General features: G+C 41.3%; 1 protein-coding gene across 2 annotated transcripts in view; it reads right to left on the bottom strand.

Annotated features, from left to right (window-relative positions):
- The window catches only part of SYT1 (synaptotagmin 1), a 514,105-nt gene that overhangs the window by 487,251 nt on the left and 1,820 nt on the right, over positions 1-25,034 (bottom strand). For both annotated transcript variants that reach the window (XM_075857001.1, XM_075857002.1), the window contains exon 2: positions 3,508-3,567. The gene's annotated coding sequence lies outside the window, so the exon portion shown is untranslated. The remainder of the gene's footprint in view (positions 1-3,507; positions 3,568-25,034) is intronic.

The following is a 25,034-nucleotide window of genomic DNA, read 5'->3' as shown; positions in this document are numbered from 1 at the left end:
TGAGGGATCATTATTACTATCTGGGACACTGTGGATTACGAGTTTGTTTAGAGGATGGGGTGTAGGTGTGGAGGGTGCTGGAGAAGAGAGAAACCAACATGTCTGTGTGTCAAATTATTCACAGTGGTCTGGGCCGGATGGAGAAAAAAAAGGGAAAGTGAAAGTGAACAACTCTAATCAGAGAAAACATCACCTGTCAGTCACTGGATATAAATGTCCTGTAATCAATTATATTGTCTGTAGAGCTCCTGTGTATAACTGGCATTTACCACTATATGGTCACTATATATTGGTAATATTGGTCTTTGTATAGTGGTTTTATTCAGTAACCGTATGGGGGTATTATTTAGTCACTTAGTGGTTATGGTGTGGCAGTACTATTCAATATCAGCATGGGGGTATTATACAGTCACTATTTGATTATGGTGTGCAGTATTATTCAGTAACAGTATGAAGGTATTAGTCAGTCACCATATGGTTCTGGTGTTATTCACTAACAGTATGGGGTATTATTCAGTTACTATGTGGTTCCAGTGTGGCGGTATTATTAAGTAACACTATGGTGGTATTGTTCAGTCACTATGAGGTTATTGTGTGGCGGTAATATTTGGACCTTATATTTTGTTATTATTGGTCTTATAATACTGAGTTGTGTTCAGTAACAGTATGCAGGGAATATTTTATCTGGTATAATGGCATGATTCAATAACTGGAAATGTATATAGATAATTATATTGTGTGAGAGGGGGGACAAATGCTTTGGGGCTTGCAACACTCCTGGAGGTAGTTCTCTGCACACCGCCTACTGAATTGACTGCATTATTGATACAGTAATTCAGAATTTGTGGCCCCACTTTTAACTTTGCCAAGGGCCACACTTTGTCTAAAACTGACCATGGCATCTGGGCCCTGGTGAGTCTGCAGCTGCCTTCTGGCCTGGGCGCTTCTTTTTTTTCCGGACATGTGGGGGACATTATACTGTGTGGGCACTAAAGGAGACATTATACTGTGGAGGAGGGCAATAAGGGGCATTATACTGTGTGAGGGCATTAAAGGAGGCAGGATACTGCGTGGAGGGCACTAAAGAGGGCAATATACTGTGTGGGGGGCACTAAAGAGGGAATTATACTGTGTGTGGGGGCATAAGGGGGTATTATTCTGTGTGGGGGCAGTACAGGGGGCATTTTACTGTGGGGGCAGCTATGGGGACATTATACTGCATTGAGCATCTATGGGGGTATTATACTGTATGGGGGGCACTAAAGGGGTATTATACTGTGTAGGGGGCACTAAAGAGGCATTATACTGTGTGGGGGAATACACTGTGCGGGGCACTAAATAGGGCACTATACTGTGTGGGGACATTATACTCTTTCATGGGGAATTTATTTTATAGTGGGGTGGGGCGCCGAAAGAAAATTTTGCACAGAGCACCATCTATCCTAAGGCCGGCCCTGCATCATGTGCTGCTTTTTGAGACCTCCTATCCCGCTTCATATTGCCAGAATGATCCTATTTACATACCTGGTGTAAAGATTCAACAGGTCTGGCAGTAATCATGCCTGGTATGGCTAGTGCATTTGCATTAATTGTCAATTGAATTTGTTTAACAGGTTAATTTAGTAGCTAAGGGGGCATTTGCTTTTTACACAGGGCCAGGTAGGGCTGAACATGGATACATGAGCCATATATTTTATTACCTTACACAATAGAATATAAAAATCACCAAATATTTGTATCAAGTAGTAATTGAAAAATAGAAATGATGAAATACCTCTCTGAGTCAGTTATCGAATGTAAAGGCATCCATTTTGTGGGCTCTATAAGTACGCACCCAATTAATTTACTAACAAATAATAAAATAACTGAATCATTTGCCGCTATGATTCATGAGACCTGACATGTACCCTTGAGGAACTGGCTGCTAATAAATTGATGGGCCACACTGTCATAAATAATAGGTCAACCTTCTTCCCACGATTTGAATAGACTTAAGTTATTATATGAATGCTAATAATTATATAAAAGGATCTATTCATAAAGTTTGTATTAAAGATTTTCATACACAGAAGAAACCCCAAGAAAGTTTCTAAACTGTTATCTTGACTTGGCATTATGTAAAGCCAGAAATATACTTTAATCAAGAGAATAGCAATACCAAGTCTGCACAAAACTGATAAGACAGATGAACATTGCAAAATGAGTAATCCCTATAGTGGAGAATTATAGGACAGAGTATTGTCTTCTTCACAATGAAGATGAAACAAATGGGAAAAATGGGAATGAATTATATTTCTAGAACATATGTATACCAAATATTAGATAATGGCAACTGGTGTTAACACGTTACACAATTTTAACCCCTTCCCACCAATGCCATGTTAATGTACTGTAACTGGAACTGAAATAATAAGTTCCCTGTCACTAAACAACCATGCACACTGTTTCTGCATTTGTGCGGTTTCTAGGGAACCCCGTGATGTCAGAAATTATGTCACAGGGACTCCCTATGCAGAGTTCTCTTGTATGCAAGCAGAGAAAATGCGACCTGCATCTTCTATTCATATCTGTGTATATCATGATATCACTGTTATCAGTGATCTGTATATGGGGACAGCAGTGAAGAAATAGAGACTATATTCCCTGCTAACCTGTGCTCCATAGTAAACAAAGCCAAAAAGGAATGAATTGAAAAAAAAATAAAGTAAAATATACAGTAAAAAAATATTAAAAAAATAACGTAAAAAAATTAAAAAGGCCCTTTTTCAAAAAGTACACATCTCTATGAACGAATTTTAAACATTCTGCTTGACACAAACGTGATTAGCATGGGCATCGGGTACTCAGGCATTAATACAATCCTATCAGACAGAATGTAGGTTATCCCAAACATACAATAATTACCCCAGGCCACCAATTTTAGTCTGTTCTACCCAGACCCTATCTGCTTTTGCGCCTTTAATAAAGAAAAAGGCTGTTCTTCTATGATTACCACCCAAATATAGATGCTCCGTCTAAAGCTAAGGGGAGGAGAAACATTTAAAGCTAAAATAGGGTTTTTGTTCTCTGCGGTAAAGCGACATCATAAATCACACAATGTACACATATTTAGCATTGCTATGCATGGGAGAATTAGAGGATTCATTTCAGATTAAATATTATTAATTGAACAAACTACCTTAAAATAGAGTATGGAAAAATTTGGATTTTTTTTTTCCCCTGTTTTTGACAATTTTTCCCTAAGAAAAGACCTACAAAATTAATTGGCATCTGCTTCAATATTAAATAATTAGAAAACATTATGTATCCTGCAGGAAAAAGAAACAACATTCCAAATGCAGCATTTCAAAAGGTTACATTTTGCTCTTGACATGAAGGCCTAAACACCCCCAGTTATGAAAGGGTTACATGATTACTGCCCCCTTAGCAAATCAATGAAATGTAATTAATAAACCATTCAATGTTTGAATAGAGTCAGGTTTGAATGGGGCCTTCCATGAAACTTACCTTGAGAATGAAGTAGTCTGCACAGATTTTTACAAGAACATGCCACCATCAAAGGAAAGTCTAGAAGAGATCAGAAAGAGTTGATGTAGTATTCCAGTCTGTAAAAGGTTACAAAGCTACAAACATCTACTTCCTCTAAATGAGGAAAACTTTTAGCTGTGTTGCATCTACCAAGGATCAGCTAGCCTGTTCCAATTACTGAATTTATATTGTGACAACTCTTCCAAGAAATCCCAAAACATCCCAGAAGAACTACCACAGAACTGCAAGTCTCTCTAGCTTGACTTTGCAACAACAAGGTTGACAAAAATGTGATTCATCGGAGAGTAGCAAAGTAGATACCGCCACTATCAAAGACTAATGTTGATGCTTGTCTAACATATGCCGCAACACTAGGATGATCTCAAAACCATTTGAGATAATGTTCTAAAGACAGATGGGCTAAAAGTGTGAGAACATCATACCAACACACAAATGTATTGGTCAGGGGTGTAGCTAAAGGCTCATGGCCCCCGGTTCAAAAGTTCTTCTTAGGCCCCCCCCCCCCAAACTTCTCATGGTCTCCTAAGTGACCCAAAGATGCAGCACTAGCAGCCAGGGGCATCACTAAGATCTTAAAATGTCAGGGGAAATAGCCCCAATACATATACTCCCCCCCCCCAATAAAAAGTGTGTATGTATGTATGTATATATATGTGTGTGTTAGCTCCAGCAAACAGTAATATTAAACTTACCCTCCTTTTCGGCCGCAGTGGAGGTCCTGACTCCATCCTGTGTCGGGATGTTGTGTGCAGCGCACAGCGTTGGGACGTAATGACGCGAAGAGATGTCAGGACTACCACTGCGCTCTGGAATGAGGAGGCTAAGTGTATTGCCAGTCACTATAGTAACAGGGGCCCATGTAGTTTATTACATAGGCCCCAGTTACTATACTGACTTTTACAGAAGTGGTGGGGGGGGCGCAGCTTCGTTCCCTGGTCGCAGCTGTGACTGCTGCAACCCCTACAGTTAAACCACTGGTATTGGTAGTGCAGTAGTTTTAGATTGTGGAGGCACAATGCATTTTAATGGCATGCCCTCATTGCAACGGTCATTGCAACGGCTTTCATGTGTGGAATTAACAAAAGAACACTAAATAAATGCTAAAAATAAAACATGACCTCTGCAAAACGCTCCAAGATATTACTGCGCTGTCAAAATATACTCATCCTAATAATACAGGGCTTGAAGTGAAAAGGCATTATGTACATTTTATCTAACATTAGTTAGATCTAACATTGTACTGAACATTAGTACAAGACGTAAAGAGTTATATGTAGTATTTATGGCAAATAGATTGTAAGCTGCTTAGCACAAAATTGTATATAGCATATTCCTATTGTCTGGTATGACTAATAGTTGAATTACATTATGGTTGTTATAAACAGTATTCATCTCAGGACAATGGCATACATAAAATAAAAAAAGGAAATCCCATATAAATCCCACATACTTTCAATGAGCTTTTGGACAATTACATAGTTGGCAACGTTTTTTTTTTTTTTCCAGGGACACTTAGCCCCCTGTAGATAGTCACACTTCCCCCTGTAAATGATGCCACACAATCCCCCCTGTGGGTGATGCCACACAATCGCCCTGAAGATGATGCCACACACCCCTTTGTAGACAATGCCACACACATCCCCTTGTAGATAGTGCCACATACTCTCCCCCCATAGGTAGTGAGACATACTCCCACCCTGTAGAATGTGCCATATACTCTCCCTGTAGATAATGCCACACACACACACACACACACACACACACACACACACACACACACACACAAACACACACACACACACACACACCCTCCCTGTAGATATGTGGCTCCCTCTATTAGTGGAATCCCCAGCCAGAGCGTTGCCGAAGCTCTGGTCGTGGATTCCTCTCCTGTAGGAGCCCCTGACGTCCCTGTCCATATATGGACTGTGAAGCCAAGTGCTCCTCCAGTAGCTGTATCCCTGGCAAGAGGGTTGGCAATGCTCTGGCCGGGGATTCCGGCGCTCCAGGAGGAGCCCCTGACGTCACTGTCCATATATTCCGCCAGCTCCAAGATAGTGTAGAGGTCACTCTGTGGGGCGTAGCATGGTAGAGGCCCATGTCTGGCCCCATAACTTGCCGCTCTGATCAGACTACCCACCCATCAGACTGCCCCCCAACAGTCAATAAATAAACGAAAAATAAATTTGTATACTCACCTCTCTGTTTCTCTTCGCTTCTCCCCTCATGGTCCCCTCAGGCTCTCAATGCAGGCCGAATATCATACAACATGCTGATGCAGCATCAGGACGTTGTATGTGACACCACTCAAGACGATGTGTGCTGTGTCACATATAAGACCCTGATGCTGCTCAGCGTCAGGACCTTGTATGAGCCGAAGCCAACAGTGAGAGCTGAGGGGACCCAGAGGGTATTTATTGAACACCAGAACTTACTAAATTTGACAAAAGGAAATGACACAAAGCCAAATTGCCCAGAATTCAAAATCTCAATACAAATATTTTGTATTTGTAACAAGTATTTTATTATGACATTTTCCACCTCCATTAGCAAATGTTGAATGAAGTATTGATTAAACTGCATTAATGGACCATTTATTCTACCACGTGGTATTGGGTTTCCCCTTTATATCCTTTCCAGCTTGCATACAGACATCCATTTATATTAAGACAGTAGTACTATATTGTTAAGCAAGCGTTTGTAAAACTTGAGTTTGATTGCTTATATACTTACAACATAACACTTTATACACAAAAACTAAAAGCACGGTCTGGTTTTAGAACATGTGTCTTCACAGCCTGAAGCTCCAGGATCAAAGACTGTTTCCATTAAGATAGCTGAGTTGCTTGGCTTTCATGCATAGAATTGTACCTAAACTAAGGCATAACATTTTTTATATATATTTTTTTTGTCAGGTGCACATCAGAAGTCATGGTGGATATTAATGAGAAAATATGATACACAGCACATTATAAAAATTTAACCTCTTTGATGTAGTGTCCAAGTTTCCGTACATCGCATAGGAAGTCCTCATTAAAGGGGTTTGTATCCATCAGAACAACCCCTTTCATTATGCCCTATAAAGCCATATTTAAGTCAAAGAGGGGGTCCCCTGCATGGGATCATCCTCTATGATCCAAGGAAACTGGAGCCGGACTCATGGTAAGCTGATCTCTGGAGCAGTTATTATTATTTGTAGTTTTTTGTAATTAAATAGAAAGAACACCGTAAAAGGCATTACTCCATAAACAACCACAATAGTAAAACTGCTTCAGAATCGTTGTACAAAGCTAATAAATTGTTGTCAAGGATTGGAACAAATAAAGAATGTTAGGAGAGAACAATTTCTGAATGATGAATATGCTATGTGTAATGAAAACCTCACACAAATGCACCGATACTTACACTCACCAACCTTCACACAGAAACATCCATAATTATGTCTGCCATCCCTCTTGTCCCATAACATTAGACTAAGAAATTTTTCCCCTAAGTCAGATTGCCAGGTGCGGAAGCGGGATTCCTTATGGAAACCTTACTGAACGGAGACAAACAGAAACCATTAGCAAAGGAAGCATTACAATTGAAATGATAATGCTAAGGGAAAGCTATGGTTTCTGTTTGCCTTTCCGTTGATGGGTTCCTCCGAGGGAAAGGTCTGACAGAACCCATCAACAGAACCTAACGCTGATGTGAACACGCCCTAAGAGATTCTATCCTGGAGTATTTTAGTGAAAATAAACTTATAACGCAGCATCAGCATGGGTTTATGAGGGATCGGTCTTGTCAAAATAATCTGTTCAGCCCCCATGATGAGGTTAGTTCTAGACTGGACCTGGGTAATGCTGTGGATGTGGTGTATTTAGATATTTCAAAAGCATTTGATTGGTACATAAAATGAGAATGCTGGGGCTGGGGGAAAATGTCTGTAAGTCGGTAAATACCTGGCCCAGTGATACAAAACAGAGGGTGGTTATTAACGGTACATCCTCAGATTAGCTTGCAGTTACGAGTGGGGTTCCACAGAGGTCAGTATTGGTCCCCCTTCTTCCTAATATGTTGTTTTTTTATTTAATGACATTGTAGAGGGTATACAGAGTATAATTTCAATATTTGCAGATGATAGTAATCTCTGTATAGTAATCAACACAGAGGAGAATAATATAATATTACAGAGGGATTTAGGGAAGCTGGAGGTGTAGGCACAGAAATTGAAAATTAGATTTAATGTGGATAAATGTAAGGTTATGCACTTGGGTCCAGGAAGCAAATTCTGCAATTATGCATTAAATAGTAAAACACTGGGTAAAACTGCCACTGAAAAAGACTTGGTGATAATGGTGGATAGTAAACTTAAAGGGGTTACTTGGGGACTGAGAAGTATTAGCAATGTATTCACTGCAGTATGTGAGTACTCTTGCAAATATACATTCCGGTCCTCTGTCGCGCTGATTATGAGATTTTATTAGATTTTTATAGCGCTGGCGGTGTACCGAAAGTCTAGTGGTACAGTCTTCCTTCATGATGGCACGACTTGTCGTCATGTGACCGGCCCCTCTGTAATCTATATACAAGCAGTAGCAGTAGTACAGCGATTACATAGAGTACACTGGGGCTGGTCACATGGCTCGTGTCGTCATGAAGCAAGACTGTGCCACTAGACTTCCGGTCTCCCACCAGCGCTATATAAATCTATTAAAATCTCATAATCCGCGCGATGGGGGACCGGAATGTATATTAGCAAGTGTACTCACAGACTGCAGTGACTACACTGCTAATACTTTTCGGTCCCCACATTACCCCTTTAACTTTAGCAACCAGGGCCAGTCACCTGCTGCCAAGGCAAATAACATTATGGGAAGCATCAAAAGATGCATAGATGCACATGACAAGAATATAGTTTTGCCAATATATACAAATCTCTGGTCAGGCTACACATGAAATAGGTTGTTCATTTTTGGCCACCACATAAAAAGTACATAGCTGAACTAGAGCATATACACAGGAGGGCGACAAAGGTACTAAAGGGAATGGGTGGATTACAGTACCAAGAAAGGTTATCAAAATTGGTGTTATTTAGTTTAGAAAAAAGACGGCTTAGGGGCGATCTAATTACAACATAAAATTATTATAATGGATGGTACAGAGATCTTACTAATGATCTTTTTATACCTAAACTACATCTAGAGGAAAGAAGGTTTCTCATAATCATAGACAGGGTGTAAAGAATCGGGGTAGGGAGACGACAGGTTAGCCCTAATCTACCCGCAACTCAGTCCTGCCTACTTGCACGGCCCGTCCTAAGTGACGGCGTACAACTGGGCGACGGTCCCTACGCTCAGTAAGTGCAAGACAGACAACACAAGACAAGGGCACACAGAAACAAAGGGGAAGTAGGGGCAGTTGCCAATGGAAAACCGGGAGCAACAGGCAGTGGTGAACGAACCGAATCAAACCAGGAGAGTACGTAATAGCAAAACAGAGCAGGAGAATAGTCAGGCAAGCCAGGGTCAAAAAGTACAGCTGTCAATCAGGTAAATAGCAGGAATAGCAGAGCCAGGAAACAGAGAATCACAGGCAAAGTACATGCAGCAAGTGAGGGTATAAATAGACCAAGGGCGGGAGCTAGAACCGTCAGGCCAGGCTGTGATAAGTTCTCCCTCTCCTCAGCCTGCAAGCCTGAGTGATAACAGATCGTGTCACTCTAGCAGCTGATGGACAGGAGTGGAGGAGAGGTAACAGACTGAGAGCTACGTAATGGTAAGAGCAGAGTTCACAGCAGCACAGAATATTTCAGGAGAGGAGCGTGCAGATTCTGTGCTGCTGTGAACTCTGCTCTTACCATTACGTAGCTCTCAGTCTGTTACCTCTCCTCCACTCCTGTCCTCAATAACACCTTCACATGATTGGCAAGTCACCACCCTGCACAAGATCCGCACGCTCATCTCCTGAAATACTCTGTGCTGCTGTAAACTCTAATCTTACCATTACGTGGTGACTTGCCAATTATGTGAAGGTGTTATTGAGGACAGGAGTGGAGGAGAGGTAACAGACTGAGAGCTACGTAATGGTAAGAGCAGAGTTCACAGCAGCACAGAATCTGCACGCTCCTCTCCTGAAATACTCTGTGATGCTGTGAACTGTGCTCTTACCATTACGTAACTCTCAGTCTGTTACCTCTCCTCCACTCCTGTCCTCAATAACACCTTCACATGATTGGTAAGTCACCACCCCGCACAAGATCCGCACGCTCATCTCCTGAAATACTCTGTGCTGCCTTAAACTCTGTGGACAGGTCAGGATCCTGTTTCTTTTAAATGCTGCTGGGGAACCCGCTCGATCCACTATATAAGGCTGCACCTCCATCCTCTTCTGCCCCAGTCACTTATTCCCAAGCACTGTAGCGCAGCCTTATATAGTGGATCGAGCGGGTTCCCCAGCAGCATTTAAAAGAAACAGGATACTGACCTGTCCGCAGAGTTTAAGGCAGCACAGAGTATTTCAGGAGATGAGCACGGCCGGGCACGGCCGGCCACGGGCAGCCGGTCGTTTTTCCGAGCCGTGCTCCCATTATAAATTATAGGAGCACGGCCCGTAAAATAAAAAAAATAGAACATGTTCTATCTTTTTAACGGCACGGGCACCTTCCCGTGAGAAAACGGGAAGGTACCCGTGGCTAACAGAAGTCTATGGGCCCGCTATTTCGGGTCGTAATTATGACCCGTAATAACGGGTGTTTTTACGGTCGTGTGCATGAGGCCCCGTAATGACGGGTGGCTACATGTGTGCACCCGTCATTACGGCAGCGTTGCTAGGCGACGTCAGTAAATAGTAACTGTCCAGTGTGCTGAAAGAGTTAACTGATCGGCAGTAACTGTTTCAGCACCCTGGACAGTGAATTCCGATCAGAATATAGAGTAACCTGTAAAAAAAAAAGACGTTCATACTTACCGAGAACTTTCTGCTTCCTCCAGTCCGGTCTCCCAGCCGTTGCCTTGGTGACGTGTCCCTCTCGACATCCGGCCCGACATTCCTGGATGACGTTACAGCCCATGTGACCGCTGCAGCCAATCACAGGCTGCCGCGGCCTCTGCAGCCAATCACAGGCTGCAGCGGCCTCTGCAGCCAATCACAGGCTGCTGCGTCAGGAAAGAAGGTCGGACTGGAGGAAGAAGAGGGACTCGTCACCAAGACAACGACCGGGTATGTATGAAATGCTTTTTATTTTATTTTTAATCAGCAGCCTCTTTTCTCTATCAGTGATTGATAGAGACAAGTGGCTGCCGATTTGTATAATATTTTTGACCGGGTTCGGTCAAAACGTGTTCGGCCAAACCCGGTGAAGTTCGGATTCGCTGCGAACCGAACTTTTCCCGATGTTCGGACCGAAACCGGATTCGGTTCTTCCGGTTCGCTCATCTCTAGTTATAAGCCCCCTGAAGATCGAACTTAGAGAACCATTGGGCCCCCTGAACCTGATTGAAGAGATCAGGAATCAAAGGAAGGGGATATTGGTTCCTTACAGTGATATTATTTAAACTTCAGTAATTGATGCACGGCCTAAGACCACCATCCTTCTTCCCCACGAAGAAGAAGCCAGCACCTACCGGAGAAGTAGAGGAGCGAATGTAACCCTTGGCCAGACTTTCCTGGATATATTCTCTCATGGCTTCACGTTCAGGACAAGAGAGATTAAATATCCTTCCTTTAGGGAATTTAGCTCCTGGTACCAAGTCGATTGCGCAATCGTACTCTCTTTGAGGAGGTAACTCTTCGGAGGCCTTTTTAGAAAAAACATCCGCAAAGTCGCGAAGTCCTGAATAAACTCAGGTAGAGTGATCACCTCCTCAGCGAGAGAAACCAAATTAATAGAAAAACATGACGTCATGCATTCATTACCCCATTTAGTAAGATCACCAGAATTCCAATTAAAAGTGGAATTATGCGTCTGCAACCAAGGGAGACCTAAAATCAAATCGGACGATAACGACTGCATCACTAACACAGAACACTGCTCCAAATGAATGGAGCCAACAATGAGTTCAAAAACAGGGATATGCTGCATAAAATAACCATTAGCAAGCGGAGTGGAGTCTATACCCACTACCGGGACAGGTTTAGGCAAATCAATTAGTGGCATAGCTAGAGACATGGCAAATTCCACAGACATAATATTAGCAGCATACCCTGAATCCAGAAAGGCACTACCGGTGGCAGACCTTCTATCAAAAGAGACCTGAAAGGGATCAAAGATTTTATTAGGCTTCATGTTAACGGGAAATACCTATGCGCCCAAGCGATCTCCCCGATGGTCACTTATGCGCGGAAGTTTTCCGGCTGCTTATTCTTGCGCCTGGGACAGGAGTTTAATTGATGCTTGTCATCCCCACAGTAGAAGCAGAGGCCATTTTTCCTGCGGAAATCTCTACGTTGTTGGGGAGACACGGAGGCCCCCAGTTGCATCTGTTCATCCGAGTTCTCCGTGGAAGAACGAAGCAGCGGAACCTCTGGAGCAATCATAGGGGAGCCAGAGGTGAAGGCACCAGAACGTTCAAGTCGTCGTTCCCTGAGACGTCGGTCAAGACGTAGCGCTAAAGCCATAGCCTGATCTAGAGAGTCAGAGGTGGGATAGCTAACTAACTGGTCTTTAAGGGCGTTCGACAGACCCAATCTAAACTGGCACCTCAAGGCAGGGTCATTCCACCTAGAAGCTACACACCACTTCCTAAAGTCAGAACGGTACTCCTCAACGGGTCGCTTACCCTGACGTAAGGTCACCAGCTGACTCTCGGCAAAGGCAGTCTTGTCAGTCTCGTCATAGATGAGCCCGAGAGCAGAAAAAAAAGGTTAATAGAAGAAAGCTCAGGGGCGTCAGGAGCCAAGGAGAAGGCCCATTCCTGGGTGCCGTCCTGGAGCAGGGACCGAATTATACCCACTCGCTGGCTCTCAGAACCTGAGGAGAGGGGTCTTAATTGGAAATAGAGTCTACAACTCTCCCGAAAAGAGAAAAAAGTCCTCCGGTCCCCTGAGAACCGGTCAGGCAACTTGAGGTTGGGTTCAAGAGGTGAGGTAAAGGGTACTACCTGGGTAGAATCACGCTGGTTGAACCTCTGAGCCAGGTCTTGGACATGTTGGGAGAGACCCTACATTTGCTGAGCCAGGGCCTCAAGGGGATCCATAGTAGAGTCAGGGACCAAGGTAAGAAAAGGTGTAGGGCCTGTGATTATGTAATGAATCGGGGTAGGGAGACGACAGGTGAGCCCTAATCTACCCGCAACTCAATCACTGCCTACTTGCACGGCCCATCCTAAGTGACGGCGTACAACTGGGCGATGGTCCCTACGCTCAGTAAGTGCAAGACAGACAACACAAGACAAGGGTACACCCAAGCAAAGGGGAAGTAGGGGCAGTTGCCCACAGAAAACCGGGAGCAACAGGCAGTGGTGAACGAGCCGAATCAAACCAGGAGAGTACGTAGTAGCCAAACAGAGCAGGAGAATAGTCAGGCAAGCCAGGGTCAAAAAGTACAGCGGTCAATCAGGTAAATAGCAGGAATAGCAGAGCCAGGAAACAGAGAATCACAGGCAAGGAACATGCTGCAAGTGAGGGTGTAAATAGACCAAGGGCGGGAGCTAGAACCGTCAGGTCAGGTTGTGATAGGTTCTCCCTCTCCTCAGCCTGAAAGCCTGGGTGATAACAGATCGCGTCACTCTAGCAGCCCTTGGAGCTGATGCAAACCCTTTACACAGGGATTCTTTACTGTAAGAGAAGTGAGACTATCAAACTCTCTGCCACAGGATGTAGTGATGATTGGTTCATTGAACAAGTTCAAGAAGGGCCAGAATGCCTCTCTTAAAAAATATAATATTACAAATTATGGGTACGAGATTCTGAAGATGGGATGTTTATCCAGGAATTTATTCTGTTTGCCATATTTAAAGTATGGGAGGAATTTTTCCCCTAATGAGGCACATTGCATTTGTCTCATAGGGGTTCTTGCCTACATCTTGTTCAAAATGGTAGGGTTATAGCCCTTAATGTAATAGTACTATTACATACAGGTAATGATGCGGGCACGGGAGCCCGCACCATCCCCAGTGGGTCCTAGATGTAAATAACAATGGATATTCCACTGTAACAGCCGACATCCTGTTGTAAATAACAGTCGACATCCCACTGTCAGCCCTGATAACTCCGATCCTGGCCGCTTAACCGATTAGACGGCGTGATCGATAACAACTGTAGCATTAAAGTGGTTAAACAGAGGTAGGGGACTTTCTCTATCACACTATTGGCACCTCCGTGACGCAATCAAGAGGTACCAATGGTTTGTCATAGCCCACATGTCTGCCTTGTGTATGTGCCTATTTGGGTCCACCAGGGCCTAACAAATTTCCTGTCAGTAAAGCACTGACAGACAATAATACACTGCAATACAGAAATATCAAATATTCTAGTACCAAAATGTAAATAAAAAATATATATTAAAAAAAAGGTTAAAAGTAAATAATATTTAGTATCACCGCATTTGTTACGACCCATATAATAAAGTTAAAATGTTATTGATACTGCATGTTGAATGACGGCGGAATAACTGGTTTTATTCCCCATTAACACCCCTAAAAAAGTTAATCAACGAGTTATATGTACTCCAAAATGGTACCACTGAAAAATATAATTTATCCCTCGAAAAACAAGCCCTCCTAAAGCTACGCCAAGGGGAAAAAGAAGGTATGGCTCTCGGATAGTGGCGATGCAAAACAATTGTAAACAATATATTTTGTATCACCGTAAACGTTACGATCCATAGAATAATGTTAAAACCTTATCTACACTGCACAATGAACAACATGAAAACAAAAAATAGAACACCCCAAAGAAAAAAAAACGAATAAAAGTTCATCAGTGAGTTAGAGGTACCCCAAAATGGTAGCACTGAAAAATATAACTCGTCCCGCAAAAAAAACAACTCCTCATACGGCTAAGACGACGGAAAAAGGAAAACGTTATGGCTCTTGGAATGTGACAAAGACTAAGAAAATCGCTGCGACCTGAAGACCAAAATAGGCCGTGTTGTTAAGGGTTAAGATAATGTAGAATGTTTTTGAATACTTAAACATACACAATAGCCAACGATATTGTCTTTATTTTATTTCCATGTCACCGTTTTCAAGTCATTTATTATAGTCTTTTTGCTGTGAACACTAATATAGTCTACGCAGAATCTCTCAATCTTATCTTGTGAACATTACTTCAGTAGTACCTTAAGCATCTCTTTATGTACGCTGAACGTAAAATGACTAGACAGATAAGAGATCATGGGGAAGAATGACCAAAGAAGCCAATCACTACCATAAAATATCAGCTGAGTAATACTTTCTGAGATCAGTAAATAAGGGCAAGTTATCTAAAACGTATGGAGGTCTTTGTGTGAGAGCAAACCAATTACTGTGAGTGATGTGACAAGATAACAATGTGTGTGCCCCTTTATCTTTCTGGATATTAGGTCATGCGTAGCTTTGCTAGGGAACATATTGTTCTGTTTTCTGTTATATCATAAAAGCAAAAAATCTATATGTAATGCCTGTACTTTTTCTTTAAATATTGCATTTTCCCAACCCCCGAATTTGAACAATATTTTGGAGGCTCCTCTTTCCTCCACAACTGTCTATAGCATTGATATAGCAGTTATTTATATGTGTGTGTGTGTGTGTGTGTGTATATACATATATATATATATTTATATATATATATATATATATATATACATTATACAGGTACATACATTAATAACTGATATATAAATGCTATTGACAGCATTGTTTTAGTCAGAGTTGCGAGATCTGATAACTAGCGAGATCTTGCATCTTTACACCGTATGCTGCAAGGGGGGTTATGGGTAGGCGCTTGGTATGATGGGAGCACCTTGCCAGGAAGTTTGGACACGACTGCTGCGGAGAGTCGGGTCATTTGCATAAAGTGCGGGCGACTTTTATATAAATTTTTTTGTTACCATTTTTTGTAATTGGTTATAACTAGATAAAAAAAAATTCTGGGGGCTAATAATTTTTTAATTAAAACAGATCATGCAATCCTGGTGATAGGTTCTCTTTAAAAAATAATAAATAATATAAAAATAATAATATTATAATAGAGACAGAATAATATAATATTGACAAAAATAGAAAGATTAAGGCCCTGTTTTGCAGGCGGAAAAATCTGCCTCAAAATTCCTTCAGGAATTTTGAGGCAGATTTTGACCTGTCTGCATGTTTTTTGTCGCGTGGTTTTTCAGCAGCGGACATTGAGCGCCGCGGGCAAAAAACGCTGCGTAAACCGCTTTCTCTGCCTCCCATTGATGTCAATGGGAGGTCAGAGTCGTTAACGCCCCGAAGATAGGGCATGTCACTTCTTTTTCTCATGAGCCGTTTTTCCTGTTCGTGGGAAAAAAACGCCTTTGCCTCCCATTGAAATCAATAGGAGGCGGTTTCGGATGTTTTTTGGCGCGGTTTCCAACGAGGTTTCTGCGTCAAAGAACTTGCCAAAAAAACTCTGTGTGAACAAGGCTATAACCATAATATTTTCCAGACTGGATTCACTCAAATCATTTGGACTCCAACTCATCCATGCCTTATGATCTATCCAATGAATACGTAATAGAACATTGTGGTGGGAAAACCACTTTAAGAAATGAAACACTAAAAGTTTTTCTTTGGTCTGCATTGAGTGGTTTCAGTACATGAGAGAAATGTCACTGCTTTTGTAAAGAAATGCCACTTCAAGTAAACAAATGAACTGATAGATTAACAAAATAGATGACGTGCACTATTAGCAGCATCTAAAAAGTTCAGCAGGGGAGTGCCATATGAGTCCAACAGTAATGCATCACTGGCTTCTTCATGTCATTGTGAAATTTCTGTTTATCCTTCTTTACACTTGGCTAAATAACTGCTGGAGAGTACCACCATCACCATACTCTACTAAAGTAACATACTGTACACTGCCCAAGCAGCAGTGCCACACAATGTGTAAGTAAATATCACCATACAGTGCTCAGATGATTCCAACATACAGTGATCAAATAAGAGCTATTGTAATTTAAACAGGTTATCCGGGACTTTAAATTGGGACTCTCAGTACGTCCGCCGATCAACTGTTTGAACCTACATTTACTTGAATAGAACAACGCTGCAATACCTCGCATAGCCGATACGAATGTAACGGAATGTGCAAGTACGAACAGAAATGAAATCTATGTAAACAATGAATAGGATGCAGCACTTGGAGGAGTGCTGCAGCCCCTTCAAACAGCCGATCGGCAGGGATGCCAAGAGTCGAACACCCATTGATCTATTATTGATGGCCTATGCTAAGTATAGGCTATCAATTTTAAAATCCCGGAAAAGCCTTTTAATAACAGTGCCTTACAATGAATAATATGATATCTGGTGGTCACAAATGTCCCTGAGGTGCCCCTTTCAGCAGGAGTTGCCGATGTGCCCTGTATGATCGTACAGGTTGCACACTCCTAAAACCGGCCACGGACCTGGCCAATCGATTCTATCATTTCTAAGTATAGTCAGTCAACATATTGTCGTGAGATTTCTAACTACAGTAGATAAGACAATGAATGGAAGCTGTTCAAGGTTTAACCATTTGAAAGACTGACAACTTGTACGTGCTACTTTCAGAGTTGAAGTGCCGGTATCACTCTAGTCTACCATTCTTCATCCCTTCATTCTGAAACAGCAAACATCCGTCGCTATTGCTACAAGTGTTCCCAATATTTAACGCAGATACTTTGGTTTATCGAAATAACATGTTTGTTCTGCTCATATTTTGTTTGTGTTATGGATTCAGCAGGATCGTGCATTATAATGATGTGACTTGCAAGTGACAAGAGACGCACAACCAACACGACTTCCTGCTCTTGGCTCACAACGCTATTTGCATAACAATACAGATTTGTTGATTTACTTTGACGATTGAATTTCTTTTAACAAGTTCTAGCACTTGAAGTTGTTGGTGGCAAACAAACCATCAACCGTAAAAACAAATTCTCGTGTGTATATTTAGGAATAGCTTCTCTTAGATACAGAATGCCATTTAAAACAAGAAGGTGCCTTGGAGACCTACAGCCAGATGATTAGTAAGGTATCTGTAAAACACGAATGTATTAACCTCTGAGTAATAAAAGTACAAGCATTAATGCTTAGCATGGAAGAGACCTTCTAGAAGCAGCGAAATGCTCAACTAGGGAGCACAAACCATGTAGAAAATCAACAGAATTTTGCAATTCTGTCATTTATCTTGTAGAAATACCACTGTTTTGATGGACCAAAAAGTAGATTTTTTTCATAATCTGTACTTAATAAGCATCATACAACTATAGACATGTCATAATGGGGAATACCTAGATCCTCCTCGCTGTACCCACCACTCCATTCAATGTCTGCTTCCTTCATTCCCGTAGACTTTGAATGGCGTGGCAGCGTGCATGCTCAATCGTCGCGCTATTCAGTGCCCTCCTCGCTGCAGTTCAGCAGTGAGGAGGAACAGGGGGTTTGGGACCTCTGTTTTCGGTTGGGGTCCAAGTGGTGGGACCCCCAGCGATCAGACAATTATCACCTATCCTGTGGATAGGTGATAATTGTTGATTCAGGGAGTAACCCTTAAATGGGCACAAATCCCCACAGACACACTCCAAAATCTTGTGAAAAGCCTTTCCAGATGAGTGGAGGCTGTTATATCAGCAAAAGAAGGCCCAACTCCATATTAACTCCAATGGTTTTGGATTGGAATGTCCAACAAACTTATATAGGTGTGATGTTCAGGTGTTTACATACTTTAAAATGCATTGGAGTGACTATCTACCTGCAGTAAATATGAAACTGCGGAAATATGTGAAATTTCACTCTACACAAAAAAAAATATTCTGAACTTTTGATGTCTCTGGTTATTGCAGTGACTTTTGCTAAATGTATTAATGAGAAGGATTTTGTAAACACTTTATTGATCCAAGGCAATTGAAAAGAATAAAATTGCACTTAAAGGCAAGGGATCATGTTGGGCGTCTGATGATTCCAAATACCAGACTGAAATATCAAATAACAACAGCAACAACAACAACAACAACAACAACAGCAACAACACCACCACCACCACAGTAGAGTTTGGTGCATTGTGATATTAATTATATTTTGGGAGGCCTTATCTATATCAGAGAAAAAATTTACAGAATCGATCTTTCAGGGAAAGATGTTAGTTCTAGTTTTTATATCTGATTCAGTTTTGTCAATTTTTGCAGTCAAAGCTCCACTACTCTCAAATCACCTGACCATCATTTGATCCACCTGGGCTCTCATCTCTTGAAAGGCAATACATTACTAGTTCTTGGGCAAGAAGTTATTTAATGCCTTCACGACGAAGGATGGATATATCTGTCCTATGTAGGACCTAGTTCCCGCATAAGGACGGATATATCTGTTAGTGTACCCACGTGATCAGCGGCAGGAGCACGCCTGTTATACTCAGCCTGGCTCCTACCCCAACTCTCGGAATCGAAGCACACTCCGATTCAGGGAGTTTAGCCCATTAGATGCTGCTGTCAGGAGCGACGGCTGCATTTAATGTGTTTGAAAGAGGGAGGGAGCTCCCTCAAAGAAATCGCGGGGCACCGTTTGGTTTCCATGGCAGCCAAGGGACTAGCAAAGGCCCCCAGGTCTGCCTACAGCAACTGCCTTTTAGGCCATGCCAGACGTATGGCCTAATAGATTGCATGTCAGTTTTACACTGACAGGCAAATAATGCTTTGGTATACTAAGTATATCAAAGCATTATATCAGCGATCAGAAGATCGCAAAGTAAAGTCTCTTAGTGGGACAAAAAAAAAAGTTTAATAGTTTAATCAGGTTTATGAAAAAAAAAAGAAAGATTACAGTAAAAATAAAATAAAACCACTTTTTTCCCCCAAAAAATGGTTTTATTTTGTAAAAATGTCAAAACAAATACCACATACACAAATATGGTATCGCCGCGATCGTAATAACTATAACATAAAATTAACACATTAATTAAACTGCCGGAAGAACGGCGTCCAAAAAAAACACAAAAGACGACAGCAAAATGCTTTTTCCCTCCCATTCCCTCATTAAAAATAAAATTAAAGTTCCATGCGCCCCAAAATATTGCTAATAAAAAATAAAACTTGCCCACATATGGCCACATTAACGGAAAAATAAAAAAGTTACGGCTCTTGGAATGCGGTGATGCAAAAACAAGTACATTTTCTCTAAAAGGCTTTTTATTGTGCCAACGTAGAAAAACATATAAAACCTTTATATAACTAGTATCCCCGTAATCGTGCCGACCCATCGAATAAAGGTGACATGTTGTTTACGCTGCATAGTAAACAGCGTAAATTTATAATGTGAAAATCAATGCTGGAATAGCTGCTTATTTTTCATTCTCTCCTAAAATAAAGTTAATAAAAGTTAATCGATATATTATATGCATCCAAAAGTGGTGCAACTGAAAAATACAACTCGTCCCGCAAAAAACAAGGCTTTATGTCTACGGAATAAAAAGAAAGTTACAACTCTTGGAATGTGATCGTGAGAAAACAAAAAATAATCCTTGGTAATTAACGCGCAAAATGGCTTGATCATTAAGGGGCTAAGACAAGATGTAACAGACTTAGGGCTTGCTTAGATGAACGTGTAATACGTCCGTGCAACGCGAGTGATTTTCACACGCCTCGCACGGACCTATATTAGTCTATGGGGCTGTGCAGACTGTCCGTGAGTTTCACGCAGCGTGTGTCCGCTGCGTAAAACTCACGACATGTCCTATATTTGTGCATTTTACGCGCATAATGCACCCATTGTAGTCAATGGGTGCGTGAAAAACATCCGCAGCACACGGAAGCACTTCCGCAGGACGCGCGTGATTCGCGCAACAGCAGTCAAAAGTATGAATGAAAACAGAAAAGCACCACGTGCTTTTCTGTTTACAAACATACAAACAAAGTGTCATAATGATGGCGGCTGCGCGAAAATAACGCAGCCACGCACCATATGCTGCTGACACACGGAGCTGTTAAGTACCTTTTGCGCGCGCAAAACGCTGCGTTTTTTGAGCGCGCAAAACACGCACGCTCGTGTAAATCCGGCCTTAGAGCCTGTCCACACGTAGCGAAATTGCTGTGTATTTTCCATCCGCAAATGGAAAATATGCAGCAGAATACAGTAGCAGCATAGTGGATGAGATTTAACAAATCTCATCCACACGCTGCATAAAATTTTCTTGCAGAAATTGACCTGAGGTGCGTAATTTTCATCATGTCAATTCCTGCTGCAGAAAGTGGACTGAATTGCTGCTTTTTTCAGAGGAAATGTCACCATCTCACAGACTTGAAAAAAACGCAACAAAATCCAAACCATATTGTGCAGTAAAAAACGCAGGAAATGGTGCGATTTTTCCGCACGGAATATCTGCTAGTTTCTGCGGAATTGCTGCAGAAATTTTATGCAGCAATTCTGTTACATGTGGACATTTGTTGGGCAACTGATTTGATTGGACAAGTGATGCACCCAAAGATGTAGCATGTATGGGCTGTGTACCCACTGGTGCTCCATACATTTTGGTAAATAATTCCTAAATAACTAAGCATGTTCTGCGTTTGTGCTTTATTAAATATTCACTGCAATTCAGTTTTTGAGATCAGCACTCTACTGTGGGGGATTCTTTGTTTCCATACACTCATCCATGAGACTGATCTACGAAGAGAAATATGTAAAGTATATAGTTCTTAGAGTGGATAGGTATATAGATATATCACTATATGTATTCAAGGTCAAGATCAGCCTTATGAATGAGTTTATAGCATAGACTCCAGTTCATAGACGTCTGTAGCTGAAGACTACAGATTGTCATCAGTTGGACTCGTCTTTAGCTAAAGGGAAAACAGAGGGGATTCGAATTTTTAAATACTGCCATGTTGGTACGTTCAAATCATTCCGCTGGTTAAAGTATTTTCCATAATTACTGTGTTTTAAAAAAATGATTGCAAGGTATTTAGCCAATGCAATAGCTGTAGCTGCAAAGTAGGAGATATAATTAGAGGAGTGTTCCAGAGTAAGGGTATGTTCACACGACAACGCCAAATACGTCTGAAATTACGGAGCTGTATTCAGGGGAAAACAACTCCTGAATTTCAGAAGTTTTTACAAGTGAACGCGTTTTTCGCGGCGTCCATTACGGACGTAATCCTGCACTTCTTTGACGTCTTTTGACAGCGACACGTAAAATTACAGCTCGTCTGCACAGAACATCGTAAGACCCATTGCAAGCAATGGGCAGATGTTTGCAAACGTATTGGAGCCGTCTTTTCAGGCGTAATTCGAGGCGTAAAACGCCTCCATTACGTCTGAAAAGAGGTCGTGAGCACATACCCTAAGTAAGTTAGCCCTATTGCCATATCTCATATAATTTAACTATTTGCTTTTATGTAATAAGCTACAACGTTTTCAGATGACACAGTAATGCATAACATTAAAGGAGTGGGTAGAAGTAACGCGTTATGTTGAACACTTCAGTTCTTTATTTTACGCCCACATTCAAACAGCAACATTAAAGATCTGTGTCGTATGGATCTATAATAAGGAGCCCATAGAAATCGAAGGGCCTATTCTCTGCCTCCACCTGCCTCCGATTTTATACCGAGGCACACAGTGTTTATTTCAATCGGATTCATACTAGGAAAAAAAATGATGACATGTTAAGTTGCATCCCTTATTATGGAAGTATTAAAGCCTAGAAGCATGGCATAAAGGACTGATTTAGGCTAGGTGTACACCAGGTTTTTCTTATTTTCAAGATTAGAAAAAAAGGACCTTTAGAACAGAATGCAACATGGGCTATCCTGTTGCATCCTGTTGCTATTGACTTCTAGTGTTAAATAGACGGGATCCGTCTGGATACTGTTCTTCAACAGGACAGATAAAAGGAGCCTGCATCCAAAACACTCAAGAGATGCAAATATTTACCCTCTCCTTTGGGCTGTGTTCACACGGGGCGGATACGCTGCGTAATAGCATGCAGCGTATTCACTTTGTGCGCCACAGTGATTTCCGGCCAAAAAAAGCGCACCAAACTGTGGTGACGTTTTTTGCCTGGAATGTCCGCTGCAAAAAACTGCAGCACTTAGCCGGCCTGCTAGCAGGCCAGCCTCCTGGGATGACGTCTTATCACTGTGATTGGCTGCAGTGGTCACATGGGATGAAGCGTCATCCCAGGAGGATGAAACACAGACTCCTAGGTATGTATAATATATTTTTTGTTTTCTAAATAGCGTTTTTTTGCGGCAGGATCTCTGCAAACCTGCTGCAAAAAAACGCAACAACAACTGTTTGTTGCGGGATTTACCTCCCCATTGAATTCAATGGGAAAATCCCGTAACAAATAAGCAGCGTTTACGTAAATTCAACTGACATGCTGTGCAAAAAAACTCTGCACCGCAGGTCAATTTCTCAGCAGTTTTTCCGCTCTGTATTTAGACAGCGTGTGGATGAGATTTGTTTTACCTCATCCACTTTGCTGCTGCTGCATTTGTTGCGGATTTTCTGCAACAAATTCCGTTGCCTAAAATCCACAGTATTTACGCAACGTGTGAACTGGCCCTTGCACTGAGATCTGATCATTCTTTCGGTCAAAAAAGACATAAGTGAGAGTGGAACACACGTCATGTAAGAAAGACCGTAAACTGCACCAAAAATTTAATAAAAAAACTGCATGTGTGACTCTAGCCTAAGCGGTAGGGAGTGAAAGTATACACTGCTATAGGACACTACCCTCCCTTTTATGTGATAATAATAGCTCTATGCATCCAATATGAAAATCCAACCTACTTGTGCAATTGCGTATGCTCTAATAAGAGTCTGGAAAAAGCAGCAACTACAGCACAAACACAAGCTGAGAAATTGTATGCAATGATTTTTACCTCTAGACTACAAATATGCTGCTATTCACACTAATGTCATGGCTTCCGTTCATAAAAGAGCCATGTCCGCTGTGACAGATCCGTTTTCAAACGGATCCCAACAAATTGGACAGATCCCATTGAATTATAAAGGGGTCTGCCAGCTTTTCATTGGGGTTCTGGTATTTTTGATGGCAAGAATATTGCAGTGGACTGCACTTTCCTTACTGTCAAAAGGCAATGGAACACGGACGGTAAGGTAAAAAAAAAATACTTTACCGTACATATGTGAACAGAGCCTTAAACGTAAGGCATTAAAATACCGAATACTAGAGTCATTTTTGAAAATATATATATATTTTTTTTCTGAAAACGATTGCAATATATTTTAACGCAACATCTTTTCACTTTAATGGGTAGTGTGAAATATTATAAGAGTGCTTGACTTTGTACTCAAAAGTAAAATATTTAGGATAACACAACAACTTCCCTTTAAACTTCTTGCCATAACTTAAAAATAGCTTTTTGCCAATTACAATAAAATTTTCATGTGACGACCCCCCAAATATAATAATACTTAAAATAAGCATAATAAATTATATGTATATACGGAGATTCACCTCTCATATAACTTAATATTTATATTACACCTGTAAGTAAGATGGCGTATGCAATACGTTAGGCTATATTTCCCAGTTTAGTTATGTATTCAGTACTCTTTTGTGTTTTAAGGGGCTGCTTATAAGGGGCTGTTGTATACTGTGGTATACAACATATGCATACAATCTAAGAACACAATTTCAAAATAGGGAAACCTATAAGAGTAAACACCAGCGGTCCTCCTACATCAACCACATTGTATTCATACTATTGTACAATGGTTTACAAAGGCAGTATGTAATATTTGCACAGGTCTACATATTCTACACGGTAGTCCTATGTAAAATGATATTTATGCCTCGACAACCAGTTATAAAGCTGAATAGGGTTTTTATATATGTAAATGTTCTGTTATACATTACACTAAATATTATTTCAGTGCCTAAGCATATTAGGGAAAAATAATATTATGAACTTGGTATTTAGACAATTAAAAAGCTAGAAGTCATAAAGTGATAAACAGTGAGAGCTCAGCTATTATGTCTCCACTGCCCTCATTACAACATGACAAGGGGCTGCTAATTGTAATGTACAGTATACATACATGTCATTAATGGACATAAGGCAATAGGAGCATAGCCCTTTGGAGGTTATAGCTGGGGAAAGATTTACAGATCATGGCATACTTTTAGATGCTAGTCTGAGAACCATATATATGAGTACATTGAGAGAATTGAGCATGTCACTGGTAAAAATGTGCTGATGTGGTTACTGTAATGTATAATATGTAGCAGCGTAGAAAAGCTAAACAAGAACAGATAGGCACACAATACTAGTCCTGTCTTACAATAATAGTATTATATTTCTTAAAATGCTGTTACACAGCGAACATTGTTCCCACCACGGT

This window comes from Rhinoderma darwinii, chromosome 3, assembly GCF_050947455.1.
Source record: "Rhinoderma darwinii isolate aRhiDar2 chromosome 3, aRhiDar2.hap1, whole genome shotgun sequence".
In the NCBI taxonomy this organism is placed as follows: domain Eukaryota; kingdom Metazoa; phylum Chordata; class Amphibia; order Anura; family Rhinodermatidae; genus Rhinoderma; species Rhinoderma darwinii.
This window is presented reverse-complemented; position numbering and strand designations above follow the sequence as displayed.